The sequence below is a fragment of the Aquarana catesbeiana genome, linkage group LG05 (genome assembly GCF_042186555.1).
Source record: "Aquarana catesbeiana isolate 2022-GZ linkage group LG05, ASM4218655v1, whole genome shotgun sequence".
Classification (NCBI taxonomy): Eukaryota; Metazoa; Chordata; class Amphibia; order Anura; family Ranidae; genus Aquarana; species Aquarana catesbeiana.
The window spans coordinates 129,443,121-129,456,437 of record NC_133328.1 but is presented as its reverse complement, the minus strand read 5'-3'; the positions used below and the strand labels follow the sequence as shown (position 1 = coordinate 129,456,437).

General features: G+C 46.3%; 2 non-coding genes across 2 annotated transcripts; both read right to left on the bottom strand.

Moving 5' to 3' along the window:
- Positions 1 to 394: 394 nt before the first annotated feature.
- TRNAY-AUA (transfer RNA tyrosine (anticodon AUA)) lies at positions 395 to 466 on the bottom strand. The gene has a single exon. It is a non-coding gene; the product is annotated as a tRNA-Tyr (tRNA).
- A 3,876-nt stretch (positions 467 to 4,342) lies between these two features.
- Positions 4,343 to 4,414, bottom strand: TRNAD-AUC (transfer RNA aspartic acid (anticodon AUC)). The gene has a single exon. It is a non-coding gene; the product is annotated as a tRNA-Asp (tRNA).
- Positions 4,415 to 13,317: the final 8,903 nt, after the last annotated feature.

The window sequence follows — 13,317 nt, the reverse complement described above, 5'->3', positions numbered from 1 at the left end:
ACCGGTTCGGTGACAGTGATCTCTCTGGATCCGCTGGACGGAACAATCACGTGGTAAAGGGCCGCTGGGATTGGTCCTTTACCCCGATCCCTGACGAGCTGGGTCCCGAGTATCCGGCGAGCAAGGACACTCCTGTGTGTGCGGGGATCATCATTGTACGCCCTCCCAGAATTATGCGACCACGCTGTAGCCGTCATTCGGCTATGGCCCAGTCGGCAAGTGGTTAAAGTTCATGTTTGTGTAAAGGCAGGCGTCCCAATACTTTTGGTAAATAGTGTATGTGTGATTGGACAGAGGTGGGGAGAGAGGAACAGGACTACCTAGGAAGACAGGATAAAGTACATTGTACAATTTACACCCTGCAGTTAGCAGTCGAGGCAGCCATCTTGGAAATTGCGTTGGCCGGGAATCGGACCCGGGTCAGCTGCTGTATAAGCAGCTATGCTCACCACTGCACCACCAACGCGAGGAATGTCTTTGGAGGGTGGGAGGAAAGAACCTATATGCAGCTCCCCCCAGCCCCCCACATACTTACCTGAGCTCGATCTTGATCCAGCGCTGTGCCTGGGAGCAGTAGCTCTCTCTCTCCTCACTGGACAGAGAGTCAGCAGTGGGAGCCAATCACAGCCAGTGAGCAGGGGGTGGGGCCGAGCCATGCTCTGTGCTTCAATGAACCGCATAGCAAGCGGCTTTCTATGGGGTGCACTGGGCAAGAGGGAGGAGCCAGGAGCGCCAGCAGGGAACCCAAAAAGGGGAGGATCGCGGCTGCTCTATGCAAAACTATTATAGAGAGCAGGCAAGAATAACATGTTTGTAAACCTCATTTTTTTTCCATCTTACGTCAGGCCCAGGAGGAAGAGAGCGTGCCCGGGCTTCATAAGCTACTTTTATAATCCCTCCCAGCAACCTTTAGGCCACTGCAAGGGTCCCTGGGATTTGTAGTCTTAGAGTATGGGAATATATAACAGCAGATTCCAGAAGGACTATACGCCCCATAACTCACTCTGCTGGCGCACAGGTATGAGGTCACTGGCTGTCGAATAATCACGGGACCAACAATATTCAAAACACTGGAAGGTGCGAAGCTTTCTGGATACAGTTCACATCGCTACATAGGGAAGGATAGTATTGGGGTTACAGGGAGGGTTATTCTTGGTGATATAGGGAGGGATAGTATTGGGGTTACAGGGAGGGTTATTCTTGGGGATATAGGAAGGGATAGTATTGGGGTTACAGGGGGGGTTATTCTTGGGGATATAGGGAGGGATAGTATTGGGGTTACAGGGAGGGTTATTCTTGGGGATATAGGACGGGATAGTATTGGGGTTACAGGGAGGGTTATACTTGGGGATATAGGAAGGGATAGTATTGGGGTTACAGGGAGGGTTATTCTTGGGGATATAGGGAGGGATAGTATTGGGGTTACAGGGAGGGTTACTCTTGGGGATATAGGAAGGGTTAGTATTGGGGTACAGGGAGGGTTACTCTTGGGGATATAGGGAGGGATAGTATTGGGGTTACAGGGAGGGTTATTCTTGGGGATATAGGGAGGGTTAGTATTGGGGTTACAGGGAGGGTTATTCTTGGGGATATACGGAGGGATAGTATTGGGGATACAGGGAGGGTTATTCTTGGGGATATAGGAAGGGATAGTATTGGGGTTACAGGGAGGGTTATTCTTGGGGATATAGGGAGGGATAGTATTGGGGTTGCAGGGAGGGTTATTCTTGGGGATATAGGGAGGGATGGTATTGGGGTTACAGGGAGGGTTATTCTTGGGGATATAGGGAGGGATAGTATTGGGGTTGCAGGGAGGGTTATTCTTGGGGATATAGGGAGGGATAGTATTGGGGTTACAGGGAGGGTTATTCTTGGGGATATAGGAAGGGATAGTATTGGGGTTACAGGGAGGGTTATCCTTGGGGATATAGGAAGGGCTAGTATTGGGGTTACAGGGAGGGTTATTCTTGGGGATATAGGGAGGGCTAGTATTGGGGTTACAGGGAGGGTTATTCTTGGGGATATAGGGAGGGCTAGTATTGGGGTTACAGGGAGGGTTATTCTTGGGGATATAGGAAGGGATAGTATTGGGGTTACAGGGAGGGTTATTCTTGGGGATATAGGAAGGGATAGTATTGGGGTTACAGAGAGGGTTATTCTTGGGGATATAGGAAGGGCTAGTATTGGGGTTACAGGGAGGGTTATTCTTGGGGATATAGGGAGGGCTAGTATTGGGGTTACAGGGAGGGTTATTCTTGGGGATATAGGGAGGGAGAGTATTGGGGTTACAGGGAGGGTTACTCTTGGGGATATAGGGAGGGATAGTATTGGGGTTACAGGGAGGGTTATTCTTGGGGATATAGGGAGGGATAGTATTGGGGTTACAGGGAGGGTTACTCTTGGGGATATAGGGAGGGATAGTATTGGGGTTACAGGGAGGGTTATTCTTTGGGATATAGGGAGGGATAGTATTGGGGTTACAGGGAGGGTTATTCTTGGGGATATAGGAAGGGATAGTATTGGGGTTACAGGGAGGGTTATTCTTGGGGATATAGGAAGGGATAGTATTGGGGTTACAGGGAGGGTTATTCTTGGGGATATAGGGAGGGATAGTATTGGAGTTACAGGGAGGGTTATTCTTGGGGATATAGGGAGGGATAGTATTGGGGTTACAGGGAGGGTTATTCTTGGGGATATAGGAAGGGATAGTATTGGGGTTACAGGGAGGGTTATTCTTGGGGATATAGGGAGGGATAGTATTGGGGTTACAGGGAGGGTTACTCTTGGGGATATAGGGAGTCACAGTATTGGGGTTACAGGGAGGGTTACTCTTGGTGATATAGGGAGGGATAATATTGGGGTTACAGGGAGGGTTATTCTTGGGGATATAGGAAGGGATAGTATTGGGGTTACAGGGAGGGTTATTCTTGGGGATATAGGGAGGGATAGTATTGGGGTTACAGGGAGGGTTATTCTTGGGGATATAGGAAGGGATAGTATTGGGGTTACAGGGAGGGTTATTCTTGTGAATATAGGAAGGGATAGTATTGGGGTTACAGGGAGGGTTATTCTTGGGGATATAGGGAGGGATAGTATTGGGGTTACAGGGAGGGTTATTCTTGGGGATATAGGAAGGGATAGTATTGGGGTTACAGGGAGGGTTATTCTTGGGGATATAGGGAGGGATAGTAATGGGGTTACAGGGAGGGTTATTCTTGGGGATATAGGAAGGGATAGTATTGGGGTTACAGGGAGGGTTATTCTTGGGGATATAGGGAGGGATAGTATTGGGGTTACAGGGAGGGTTATTCTTGGGGATATAGGGAGGGATAGTATTGGGGTTACAGGGAGGGTTATTCTTGGGGATATAGGGAGGGATAGTATTGGGGTTACAGGGAGGGTTATTCTTGGGGATATAGGGAGGGATAGTATTGGGGTTACAGGGAGAGTTATTCTTGGGGATATAGGGAGGGATAGTATTGGGGTTACAGGGAGGATTATTCTTGGGGATATAGGGAGGGATAGTATTGGGGTTACAGGGAGGGTTATTCTTGGGGATATAGGGAGGGATAGTATTGGGGTTACAGGGAGGGTTATTCTTGGGGATATAGGGAGGGATAGTATTGGGGTTACAGGGAGGGTTATTCTTGGGGATATAGGGAGGGATAGTATTGGGGTTACAGGGAGGGTTATTCTTGGGGATATAGGGAGGGATAGTATTGGGGTTACAGGGAGGGTTATTCTTGGGGATATAGGGAGGGATAGTATTGGGGTTACAGGGAGGGTTATTCTTGGGGATATAGGGAGGGATAGTATTGGGGTTACAGGGAGGGTTACTCTTGGGGATATAGGGAGTGATAGTATTGGGGTTACAGGGAGGGTTATTCTTGGGGATATAGGGAGGGCTAGTATTGGGGTTACAGGGAGGGTTACTCTTGGGGATATAGGAAGGGTTAGTATTGGGGTTACAGGGAGGGTTATTCTTGGGGATATAGGGAGGGATAGTATTGGGGTTATAGGGAGGGTTAGTGTTAGAGAGAGCTATATAGTATGTAGTAAATACTATATAGTAAACAGCAGGCTTTTTTTCAGGCAAGTTGCTAAGGATAGCCTAGAAAATACCTGAAAATGAGCTGAGTGCTCCACCTACTGGCTGAAAATGAGAATACAAAACAATCATTTTCTTGTGCAAAAAAATATATTTTTCAAAATACTTAACAAAACACATACATAAACACATTCCTTTTGATTTAAATTTTATTCCATCAGCATTTAATTTGCACAGCAGATTTCTCCCTGGGGACACAAAGTGGTTAGCGGTCGAGGCAGCCATGTTGGCAATTGCGTTGGCCGGGAATCGAACCCGGGTCAGCTGCTGGATAAGCAGCTATGCTCACTACTGCACCACCAACGCGAGGAAAGTTTTTGAAGTGTGGGAGGAAAAAAACTGGGAATGGGGAGGTGAGGATGACGCTGGATCCCAGTGCTGCAAATATGTCTAGTCTTGTCACAGTGGCAACATATAGCAGCTTACCAATTCCTCTGTGATACGTATCATTGTTGGGTAGCAAGTTTTCTCCTTCAGTGCTCTTTCGATAGCCTGGTTCCATAGACATTTCACTTCCTTTGCATATTGCATATGGAATTGTTGCAAGATTTCGCAGATTTTCTGAGAACTTCCATCTTTTTCTCTCTCTATTTGGATACCCAGATTGTAGCTAATGTCCCCAAGTTCTTTGATTTAAAAATTTTCTTTCAGCTTGTGAACTATCTGATTGTAATCCCCTTCTTGTTCAAAACAGGTTATAAATGTCATCAACATAGATAAGGATGTATATCCATCTGTCTTCTTGATTCCTGGAGTAGAGACGGGGGTCTGCTTTACATCTTGAGAATCCCTCTTTAGTAAGTACTTTGTTCACTTTCGCATTCCACATCCTTGCAGATTGTATAAGACCGTAGATGCTCTTCTGATGTTTACACACAAGGTTGTCCCCTTTCTCAAACCCTGGTGATCGCTCTATCTAGAGATCTTCCTTAATGTCTCCATGTCTAGGTATTTCACTTGCATGCAATTTCTGGCTGCAATGCTAAGAAGTGCTCTGATGGTGGAGTGAAAGTTTCATCATAATCTTCACCAAATTTCTGAGAGCAACCCTTGGCAACTAGTCTGGCTTGGTATTTGTGGATATTCCCAGGGCCAGATTTGCCACAAGGCCACCAAGGCCAGGCCTAGGAGCGGCAGTGGTGCAGGGGCGGCGCCGCTCCTGCGGCGACTTCGCGGCCACCCCCCCTTTCGGGCTGCCCGTTAAAGTCGATTAAGGGCACCGGTACCCTTAGAAAAGATGGCCGCGAGCCGCCCACTACTGCGCATGCGCCGTTCCGAAGCGGCCGGGCTTGGGAAGGCTCGTACATGCACGGCCGGGCAGCACATGCGCAGTAGCGTGATTGCGCCACCCGGCGCCATTTTTGAAAAGATCGAGAAGTAATGTCAGCGGTGCGGCGGCGGTGGAGAGAGGTGACATCTCTCATTGCCCGCACCGCTGTTCCGCCCTCCTCCATCTGATGGCAGCCAGGCAGCGTGGCAAGTGACATCAACATCTGGTGGCAGCCAGGCAGCGTGGCAAGTGACATCTCCATTTGGTGGCAGCGTGGCAAGTGACATCAACATCTGGTGGCAGCCAGGCAGCGTGGCAAGTGACATCTCCATCTGGTGGCAGGCAGCGTGGCAAGTGACATCTCCATCTGGTGGCAGCCAGGCAGCGTGGCAAGTGACATCTCCATCTGGTGGCAGGCATAGTGGCAAGTGACAACCGATGGTGGCAAGTGACACGCTCAGGGCTCCCAATGATTCTGCATTATGGTGAGTTGAACCATTTCATTTTACATTACAATGTAATGATAGAAATAATGTGTTTCAATCATCCTGACTCCTGACACCATACCAACCTTGGTGCCGGGGATGATTGAAGCACTAACACCAGCCATTGCCCTGAAAAATTGCCTGGGAGATGTATAAACCTCGAAGTGGACTTTTCCTGGCTCTCTCTGGGACGCTCTGCTACAGTGCGTATTAGTCCTGGTTTGCATTGGAATTTGTTGCTAGACATGGAAACAAACTCTTGAAGTTTCTCTGATAGTAGCTAATGTTCCCAAGTTCTTTGATTTCAAAATTTTCTTTCAGCTTGTGAACTTTCTGATTGTAATCCCCTTCTTGTTCAAAACAGGTTATAATGTCATCAACATAGATAAGGATGTATATCCATCTGTCTTGATTCCTGGAGTAGAGACCCCCGTCTGCTTTACATCTTGAGAATCCCTCTTTAGTAAGTACTTTGTTCACTTTCACATTCCACATCCTTGCAGATTGTTGAAGACCGTAGATGCTCTTCTGATGTTTACACACAAGGTGCACCCACTGACACTATTGTTGGTGGTTATTATTGCGTCCAACTGACCTCTTATCCTTTACAAGCAAGGAAGCTTCCATCTTCATTTCTGTTTGATCTGCAGTTCTCATGGTGTTGTATAGGTGACCAGCCATGACACCAGCCATATGATATGTTTATAGTTTGGTTGAAAGCAACCTGTTCTTCTTTAAAAGTGCCCTACAATATGATAAAAAGTACTTTGTTTTCTCTATAGTTGTTCCAATCCCTTTGGTATTTTTAGGTTTTTTATGTTTGATGTCTTTATCAGCTTTAGCCAAAAACCTTTGTATTTGAGCAGATTTTTCTTTGTATTCTGACGTATCTTTGAATGGACTCCATTTTTCTTTTAATTCAGCTATTTTTGTGGCTATTTTTTGGAGTTGGAGCAGTGTGACCGCATGCAAACGGAGGTGTACCAGAGTCACAGGGTCTAAGGAGCCACCTGGTCTTCACCAGAGCCACTGGAGGTGTGGATGTTGCGCTGCAAGGCAGCTCCCAGGTTGCGGCTCTCTAGCACACCCGTGCGGGCACAGTGCATCCGAATAGGAGTAATACTACCTAGGTCCAGGTATTATTGTGTCCACTGACACCATTGTTGGTGGTTAATATTGCTTCTACTGACCTCTTATCCTTTACAAGCAAGGAAACTTCCATTTTTATTTCTGTTTGATCTGCAGTTCTCATGGTGATCAGCCATGATACCAGCCATATGATGTGTTTATAGTTTGGTTGAAAGCAACCTGTTCTGCTTTAAAAGTGCTCTATAATATGATAAAAAGTACATTTGAAAATTGATAGTCCTTCAGTCTGTTAGATACCATGCTGCCAGGTTCTGACAACTGGCTAGGTGCTCTGCCACCTGGCTGAGTGCCCTGCTGTTGGGGTCTGGAAGCAGGCTGAGTGCCCTGCTGTTGGGGTCTGGAAGCAGGCTGAGTGCCTTGCTGTTGGGGTCTGGGAAGCTGGCTGAGTGCCTTGCTGTTGGGGCCTGGAAGCTGGCTGAGTTTCCCGCAGGTCAGATCCTTTAACAAGTACAACATTTGGAACTTGCAGCTCCACAGGGCAGAAAATATCCCAATGCTGGGATCCCATGGACCATCTGCAGGCTTAACGTGGAGTCCCCTAACCCATACTGCTTTTCATTTTACCAGTCACCCAGGTCTTTCCAAGGAATTGGTTCCCCAGCATAGGTCCCCTAAACACCTCTACTACTGGAGCTGTAAGTGTATTTTAACAGTCACCCAGGTCTTACCAAGACATTGGTTCCCCAGAAAAGGTCCCCTAATGCCCTTGGAGTGGCAGGGGCACACATTACAACTGGATCAGGACAAACTTTAGATAGAAATCTGCCCTTACCCAGAACACCTCTACTACTGGAGCTGTAAATTTAAGTTTTTTTTTAACAGTCACCCAGGTCTTACCAAGACATTGGTTCCCCAGAAAAGGTCCCCTAATGCCCTTGGAGTGGCAGAGGCACACATTACAACTGGATCAGGACAAACGTCAGATGGAAATCTGCCCTTACCCAGAACACCTCTACTACTGGAGCTGTAAGTATAAGTATATTTTAACAGTCACCCAGGTCTTACCAAGACATTGGTTCCCCAGAAAAGGTCCCCTAATGCCCTTGGAGTGGCAGGGGCACACATTACAACTGGATCAGGCCAAACTTTAGATAGAAATCTGCCCTTACCCAGAACACCTCTACTACTGGAGCTGTAAGTTTAAGTATATTTTAACAGTCACCCAGGTCTTACCAAGACATTGGTTCCCCAGAAAAGGTCCCCTAATGCCCTTGGAGTGGCAGGGGCACACATTACAACTGGATCAGGCCGAACTTTAGATAGAAATCTGCCCTTACCCAGAACACCTCTACTACTGGAGCTGTAAGTGTATTTTAACAGTCACCCAGGTCTTTTCAAGACATTGGTTCCCCAGCAAAGGTCCCCGAACACTCTTGGAATCGCAGAGGCACACATTACACCAGGACAAAATTCAGATGGAACTCTGCCCTTACCCCGAACACCTCTACTACTGGAGCTGTAAATAAAAAGCAGAAATCTGGACCACCAGGCTTTGACACAACCTAAGCAAATGGCGCATGAAAGTTGACTACAGGAATCTTGGACCAAACGGGTAACCCATGCCAGGCATGCAACATGCATGGAGATGCAGAGGTATTAGACCTCTGGAGTTGGTGATATCTTGACCCTAGTACCAGAGACTGACTGGGCAGCAGGCACAAAACTAGCAGAGGCAGACTGGGCAGCAGGTGGTATATAAGCAACATCAGGCTTGTCAGCAGATAAAGGATCAGTGGCATATGGCTGGGCAACAGGTTAAATAACAATGGATTCAAGCTGGATAGCAGGTAAAGGATTAGTAGTGTCAGCATGAACAGTAGAAGATCAGTGGCACCAGATTTGATAGCTGGTGGCGTATCCATGAAGTCAGGCTGGTCAGTGGGTAAAGGATCAGTGGAATCTGGCTGGGCAGCAGGTGAAGTACCAATGGATTCAAGCTGGATAGCAGGTAAAGGATTAGAAGTGTCTCTATGTGCTGGGGAGAGAGGGAGGAAAGGAGGCTCTGTGCACTCCTTTCTTTCTTTCTTTCTTTTTCTTTTTTTTTTCTTTCTTTTTTTCTTTTTTTTTTTTCTTTCTTTTTTTCTTTCTTTTTCTTTCTTTCTTTCTTTCTTTTTCTTTTTCTTTTTCTTTCTTTTTTTTTTTTTCTTTCTTTTTTTCTTTCTTTCTTTCTTTCTTTCTTTCTTTCTTTCTTTCTTTCTTTCTTTCTTTCTTTCTTTCTTTCTTTCTTTCTTTCTTTCTTTCCCCGCCCCTTATGACATCACCGCCCGAGGCATGTCACCACCAAAAGCAGCAGCATGTGTCACCACCAAATGCAGCAGCATGTGTCACCACCAAATGCTGCAGCTTATGTCACCACCAAATGCTGCAGCTTATGTCACCACCAAATGCAGCAGCTTATGTCACCACCAAATGCTGCAACTTATGTCACCACCAAATGCAGCAGCTTATGTCACCACCAAATGCTGCAACTTATGTCACCACCAAATGCAGCAGCTTATGTCACCACCAAATGCTGCAGCTTATGTCACCACCAAATGTTGCAGCTTATGTCACCACCAAATGCTGCAACCTATGTCACCACCAAATGCTGCAGCTTATGTCACCACCAAATGCAGCAGCTTATGTCACCACCAAATGCAGCAGCTTATGTCACCACCAAATGCTGCAGCTTATGTCACCACCAAATGCTGCAGCTTATGTCACCACCAAATGCAGCAGCTTATGTCACCACCAAATGCTGCAGCTTATGTCACCACCAAATGCTGCAGCTTATGTCACCACCAAATGCTGCAGCTTATGTCACCACCAAATGCTGCAGCTTATGTCACCACCAAATGCAGCAGCTTATGTCACCACCAAATGCTGCAACTTATGTCACCACCAAATGCAGCAGCTTATGTCACCACCAAATGCTGCAGCTTATGTCACCACCAAATGCTGCAGCCTATCTCACCATCAAATGCTGCAACTTATGTCACCACCAAATGCAGCAGCTTATGTCACCACCAAATGCTGCAGCTTATGTCACCACCAAATGCTGCAGCCTATCTCACCATCAAATGCTGCAACTTATGTCACCACCAAATGCAGCAGCTTATGTCACCACCAAATGCTGCAGCTTATGTCACCACCAAATGCTGCAGCCTATCTCACCATCAAATGCTGCAACTTATGTCACCACCAAGTGCAGCAGCTTATGTCACCACCAAATGCTGCAGCTTATGTCACCACCAAATGCTGCAGCCTATCTCACCATCAAATGCTGCAACTTATGTCACCACCAAGTGCAGCAGCTTATGTCACCACCAAATGCTGCAGCCTATGTCACCACCAAATGCTGCAACTTATGTCACCACCAAATGCTGCAGCTTATGTCACCACCAAATGCTGCAGCCTATCTCACCATCAAATGCTGCAACTTATGTCACCACCAAATGCAGCAGCTTATGTCACCACCAAATGCTGCAGCTTACACCAAATGCAGCAGCCTGTGTCACCACCAAAGCAGGCGAATATAAGAAACGCACATGAATATAAGAAAAGCACACAAATATAAGAAAACCACACAAATATAAGAAAAGCACACAAATATAAGAAAAGCACACTGATAAAAACTGGCTCATGTGCGCCCAGCCTGAAGGGGTGTGAACTAGACTTAGGCAATTGGGAAAAACTGAACATTTGGCTCTATGATGTTGTCATGAGCCTCCTCATAATACAGGGCCAGGGTGTAAGTCCACTGTCCTGTCTCTCTGGTGGTAGAAATATGTCACATAGGTGTTGCTGCGCCTCTGGCTCTATGACGTTTTTATGAGCCTCTTCATGGTACATCGGCCATGGTGTAAAGAGATTCTCCTGGCTGTATGCCGTTGGGAAGAAGTCCTGTGGTGGCTCCTGAATCTGACTAACTTTCTTGCAGCCAAAGTCATAGATATTATTCTGCTCCTCTGGCTCTATGAGGTTGTTATGAGCTTCTTCATGGTACATCGGCCACGGTGTAAAGAGATTCTCCTGGTTGTATGCCATTGGGAAGAAGTCCTGAGGTGGCTGCTGAATCTGACTAACTCTCTTGTAGCCAAAGTCATAGATATTATTAGGCTCCTCAGGCTCTTTTGGGTTCTTATGAGAATCCTCGTAATGCATTGGCCAGGGTGTGAAGAGATTCTCCTGTCTGACCGCTGGTGGTGGCTGATAAACGACCATTAGCTCTGCCAATTGTTGAAGAGCATCTTTATAATGGTTCTCCATTGGAGTTGGTACTGGTCTCTGGATCTTCAATGATAATATTGGATCCCAGTCCATTGGTTCCTCCCTCTGAAGCTCACTCTCATCACTACAGTCAGCGAAATTAGGCTTCTCTGGCGATGATGGTGGAGGTGAAAATAACTCCATTGGTGACATCATCAAACTGTCGCTCATGTATGAAAAGCCTGTGAAATACTCCTGCTCATATGGTGATATTGGAGCCTCCCGGTCCAGGGTTTTGATAAATTCATTCAATGGCATGCTGTTACTTGATGGTTCCTCATAAATCTAGAAAGAGAAAAAGACATTCATTACTATTTCTAATTGATACAGAGAATGGTAACAAAGTATGGTGAACCCCACCCCCGAGGTGCAGCAGATTTCACCAAGCACGCTCCTTCCACCCTAGCTCCCTCTAGTGGTCAGATGACATACACAATAATCATCTCCAATACTAAACAGAAATCATTCAGACCAGGCCGTATGATTGTATAGTGATCACAAATTCATATACACTGGTCTGAAAAGTCTGGTAAAACAAATGTCTTAGATGGGGAAGAGCCTTGTGCTGAAAATCTCCCCTCCCCCTCCAATGTGTTTGGACTCTATTATCTGTATACTTACTGGTTCAGATTCAGGTGGCTCGTCTGACTTTCTTCCCTCTAACTCTGCCCAGTCGATAGTCTTGAAGAACGGATGGCTCCTGATGTCACTGACTAGATGGTTTCGGCCCTCTTGGTCTTTCCACAGAAGCTGTAATGAAGAATGAAATATATGAGAATGAAATATAAAGAGATGCTGCATGACCAATAACAATATCTGAGCAATAGAGGAGCTGAGGCTCTCTGTAACTTACCCTAACTAAGAGGTTATGGAGGTCAGGGTCCATACCCTCCTCAAAATCGGGCTCCATATAAATCATTTTCATCTTTATTTGTTCCCAGTCGTCAGTACTGGTGATGAAGGGATGTTTGCCAAACGCCATCTCGTATACTATAACTCCAAGGGAGAAATAGTCAACCATGCTGAAATAATCCATTTCTTGCAAGACCTGAAGAAACATAAGAGAAAAAGGGATGAGCACATTGTCAGACCAGGCAGAGGACAGAGATGATAACATAGTGACATATGTGATGTATAAAGCTCATGCATGACTAAAATTGCAATGAAACGGCATCAAACTGAAGTGGAGCTTGCGAATATTGGAGGTGGGGCTTAAAGGGCAAGTATAGTCAAAACCTTTTTTTTTTTTAAACGTTGGATAGAATAGAAAGGGGTTAAACAGTCTAGGGCTTTGCCTAGAGGTGCCCTTTAATTGCCCCATTTAAAGTAGGTGGATGAAGGTATACTGACCCCAATAGCTCAATGTTCACAAGCGCTCCCCATGTTAAAGAGGAGAAGGGAAACAGTGGGTGAGCAGTTACTGGAGGTTTTACCCCATTCATATGTGTAAAACGGGCCAGGCAGATGAATCCATCTACACTCAGCCTCAATGTCCCCTACAAAGAAGCCCCAACACTGCTCCATGACTCAGAACTTCCCAGCTTTTGTTGGGGATATTGTTCTGGCCTGGAAACCCACTAAAAGCAACCGGGGGCACCAGTGGAAACATTCTCCATTTAGTGGAAGTGGAGCACCCCTTTATCTCTTCTCTATATCCAATCATAATTGGTATATCTTGATAAATGTTATAATTAAGTCTGATATCGGGTTCATACTTACTTCTGGGGCCATGTAGATTGGTGTCCCTACAATTCCGTTAGTTCTCTTAGACTCGGTGACTCCCTTCGCTGACAATCCAAAATCCGCAACTCTGGCGTGGCCATCTTCGTCTAAGAGGATGTTTTCCGGCTTCAGATCTCTGTGAACGATCTCTCTGGCGTGCAGGAATTGCAGGCAGCAAATAATTTCCGCTGTTAGGTTTCTGATGGAGGAAGAAATACATGGATTAGCATCAAAAATCATCACAGATCAGTTAATGGTAAAGATAAAGTAACTTCTCCCTATAGTACATAGGGGTATAGATGGACGGGATCAGCTGGAGGGGCCTGGCTAGGTCA